This window comes from Sinocyclocheilus anshuiensis, unplaced genomic scaffold (assembly GCF_001515605.1).
Source record: "Sinocyclocheilus anshuiensis isolate Anshui unplaced genomic scaffold, SAMN03320099.WGS_v1.1 scaffold916, whole genome shotgun sequence".
NCBI lineage: Eukaryota > Metazoa > Chordata > Actinopteri > Cypriniformes > Cyprinidae > Sinocyclocheilus > Sinocyclocheilus anshuiensis.
The window spans coordinates 361510-365962 of NW_015548264.1; the positions used below are offsets into that span (position 1 = coordinate 361510).

Sequence of the window (4453 nt, forward strand, 5' to 3'; positions counted from 1 at the left end):
TATAATCCAGCTTTCGCAATTAATTCAATGCTTTAACTCAGGTAAAACAGTAAATAACCCTTAAAAACTAAAGCCAACATCACAAATTGGCTAATTGTTTGCCTATGTAAAATACTGTTTCAAATCCTATAATTGCTCATCTTTAGCATCACATAAAACAGCTCTCTTAACAAAACCTGTCCAAAACACTTAAGCAAACTGTCAGACTCAGTGGCTCAGTTGATAGAACTTTGCGTTTTAATCATGGAGCCCTGAGTTCAAATCCCACTCTATTTTTTTTTTTATTGGTAATTGGGCTGAAACTGTAAACAATCCTTAAATAAAACTAAAGCCAACATCACAAATTGGCTCATTGCTTCCCTGTTGTATATAAAATCTTGGTTTAAATCCCATAATTCCTAATAATTTCCTCATAAAAAACAGAGCTCTTAACAAAACCCATCCGAACACCAAACAAAACAGTCAGACTCAGTGGCTCAAGTGGTAGAGTATTGTGTTTTTATGTAAGAGTCCTGAGTTCAAATCTCACAATTGCATGTTAAATTTTAGTCATTAAATTGAACAAAGGTTTCTAAATGGCCATGGTTCTTGTGGAGACCACAATGGTGTAGTGGTTAAACGCTTGTAATTTGAGATATAATTATTAGGTTTATTATTAATTATTAATTTATTAGGCTTTTCATTCTTTTAAGCAAAGCTCTCAATAAAACCTTGTCTGAAACACTCCATGGACTCAATGGCTCAGGTGAAAAAAGTGTTGCATTTTCATTTGGGAGATCTGAGTTCAATTCCCACAGTTGCTTACTTTAAATTGCTGTCATTAAATTAAATGAAGCTCTCTAAATGGACAAGTACATGGCGAAAGCTGCAGTGGTTAAGCATACATTATTTGAACAAAGACTACGATTGAGATGTGGTTTCAAAACCCACAGCAGCATTGTTTTTCTTCACATAATACAAAGCACTCAATAAAACTCCACCCAGAACATTTTCCAAATCAACCGGCTCAGTTGATAAAACATTGGACTTTAATCTTAGAGAGCTGAGTTCAAATCCCACTATTGCTTATGTTAAATTACTGTCATTAAATCCTACAATGTGCCTCAAACGACAACTCTCAGTGTGAAAGCCATGATGGCACTAGTGGCTGAACACACGTTGGTTGCAGACAAGATTACGGTAGAGGCTTGGGTTCAAATCCCACTGTTCAATGTGCGGGGAACACACCAAAGCAATAAAGCTGTGGCGACAGCAAAGTACCTGGGGCAGTACACCAAGCGAAAGGGTGTGGTGGCAAAGGCGAATACCTGAGGCTCACAGTGAGCACTCAGGGGTGGTGAAACAGACTGGCTACACAGCCATAAGAAACACGGACTAACTGGCTAAGATATCTGGGGTGGAAAAACAGATGAGAAACACAGACTAACTGACATACCTGGGGTGGTAACAGAGATGAGGGGGACTGTGGGGATGGAGGAGAGGTGGACCTATGGGAGGAGGAACAAAGAAAAAAACTAAAATATTATAAAATTAAAAAAAAAACTTTTTTTGGAAAAAATTCCTAACACAAATCAAACCAGCAGCAGAGGAAGGACTTGAACCCTGGTCTCCTATGTCAGGTTCAGCTCCCATGACTTGAACACTGACCACTAGCCCATCAGCACTCACACTAACTAATGTTTTTTGTATTATTTGAGGAAAAAGCAAATGCACACATTTTGAAAAAAAATAAATAAATAAAAATAATAAATAAAAATAATGAAAAAATAAAATAAACATTGAAGAAAGAATCAGAATCTAAAATTGTACAATTTAAAAATTCATTAATGTCAATTTAGGGAAAGGAAAATGCATGCATTTTGGGAAAATCTATTTTAAAAAACATAAAATTAGAATCTAAAATCATCATAAAATTAATAAATGTCAATTTAAGGAAAACACAAATGCACAAATGAATGAATTAATGAATGAATACCAGAATTTAAAAGTATCTAAAAAACTGTCTCTTAAGTATTTACTACTCTCTAACACACATTCATCTGTTCCTTAAGCTTTATTTTCCCTCACTAACAAAGGGAATATAACAGTGGCAAGCAGTAACTTCTTTAACTGGATTCTAAATTATCAGCAAAAACAAATAAGAACCATGGCATGTGTCAATTTTACACACACATATATGTTTTGCATCAAATAAACAGATTTTTCAATAATCGAGATCTGACAGCAATACATAAACCTTATGTTTTACCTTAAAACAAAAATTGTAATATTTAGCCAGACCCTGAACTCATTCTCTCAAATTCAGTTTATAGACTGCATGAAACTGGAATATAAACACAGACATAAGCATTACCTGTGCATCAGCAGATGTCCATCATTACAGTCAATGTCTGTCCACATGCTTATGTTGTTGTGTAACGGTCCAAACATCCCTTATTCTGTAGAGATTAAACATTACTCCATATTGTGCACAGACTTTCAATTGCACAAAAGAGCTAAAAACCTTCGTTTATACATTTTAAGCACAAAAACACACTTTTTGTGCATTAGGCTACTATATAATTCAAATAACTGATGTAGAACTCAGATGCAGAAAATGAAAGATGAAATCATGGATAATAAAAAAGATTGCATTGACAGTAACATTAAGTGTGCCATAAATCAGAAGGAACATCAGAGCTTCACACAACATCAACTAGTAACAAACATGAATCCTGTAGACTATTACTACGATGATACTATAGCATCAACAGTTACAAGTACTATTCCTTATTATCCTACTTCATACAGTGTATATGAACCACCTCCTTAGATTCACACTCGAAAAGTAAAGCAACAACTTGTTGTTCTTGTAAATGTCTGACAGTTCTGCAGGAGCACAGAATGTAAACAAAGTCAGTGATAAAATCAATAAATCATAATAAATAATAACAGATATGACTGCATTCATACATGTTTGGTATAAAAGAACTATAAAATAACCATAACAATAAATAATACTTTTAGGCTTAGAGTTTTTTTTTTTTTTTTAAGTTTGAAGGTTTTAGAAACTTAAACAGAGATTGCCACTGTCAGCCAAAGAAAGAGCAGCATCACTCAAATTCTCTAGCAAACACATTAAGCACCGCTTTAACATATCAGAATAATACATCAATACAAACTTAATTAATGACTTAAAAACAAACGAGGACTGCAATATAATGCGTGATAGTGAATTTATAAGAGAAACGCACTTTATGCGTAAAGTTACTCACAGGTGAGTCGCGTGACAGTCGATTCCTTCACTTTATCACAGCGTGTGTCGGTTGTTTTTCCTGTTGGGATGAAATATGTGCTGTTAAGTGACATTATGAGTCTGTCATTCAGCTGTCAGCTGCAGAAACTGTACTTTTATAACGGTAAAACGATACAAATGTATTGCGGCGTCATGAGGGTGTCATGTTGTTTACAGAGATGGAAAGGTGTCATTTTGAACGTGAAAGTGAACCTGCCTTCGCCGCCCCAGTGGAGCGGATGGCAAACTGCACAGTTTCTACCAGAACGAGCCGTTCTTATTGTACCACCAGCAGACAGAAAATGACTCAAAGTTGGGTTTCTAATTTTATTAACCTGTAGCTTACTTCAAATATTTCATATTTTAAACAAAAATCCCTATTTGTTACATTAAATGTAAGACGGGCGAATGAAAGGTGATCACCGGCTTCCTCTTGTGGTCAACATCTGTATCACAGCAGGACTGATACTGTTGCGTTCTCAGGAAAGAAGTGCAGGAGATTCCGGAAATTATCCGGAAACTATGGAGCATCAAATGTTTGGAGCGGATAGCGGAGGTATTGGAAATAATGAAAATAGAAGAAAAGTGTGGATTATGTCTTTGAAACTGACTATGAAAAGGGAAATCTTCTGGTAAGAAGGAACATAAGGTAAGTTATTGTTGATGAGTCTATCAGTTAAGCAAATGATAGGAATGATTGAAAGTGTTAATTCTCTAGGAATGGAGATTTTAAGGATAATATGGCAGCAAAAAGACTCTGTAAGTGAAATCGCCTAGCAGGGTTCCTACGCAGAATGTATAGAATTTGATTTCAGTAATTTCCAGGACTGGATATGAAAAAAGAAAACAGAGTTTGAATTTCCAGACTATTGGCCTATTGATTCTACACTATAGACTATTGATTCTGTTGATCAGGAACAATAGATAGATGTATAAAGCACTCTAAAATATATATTGAAATGTTCTATAATGAGTTTCTTTGGTTTTTAATACTAACTTTTGTCTTGACCTTAATAAAGCAATGTTTACTTTATTGAAAAATATTTGAAGGCTACATGCTATTTTAATGTATTAGTTATGTAATTATTAGCATTAATAAGTAACTTATTTAATTGAAGATATATTTATATTTTTCAAGTAATTAAAATATTTTCAGTAGCCTAGTTTTTTTTTGTTTTT

The 4453-nt window shown here is 34.3% G+C and overlaps 1 long non-coding RNA gene across 1 annotated transcript; it reads right to left on the bottom strand.

The window, feature by feature from the left end:
* Positions 1-1083: 1083 nt before the first annotated feature.
* LOC107655574 (uncharacterized) lies at positions 1084-3445 on the bottom strand. Its single transcript, XR_001630455.1, has 3 exons — positions 3255-3445; positions 2354-2438; positions 1084-1487 (listed from the first exon to the last, which is right to left on the bottom strand). It is a non-coding gene; the product is annotated as an uncharacterized LOC107655574 (long non-coding RNA).
* Between the last annotated feature and the right edge of the window lie 1008 nt (positions 3446-4453).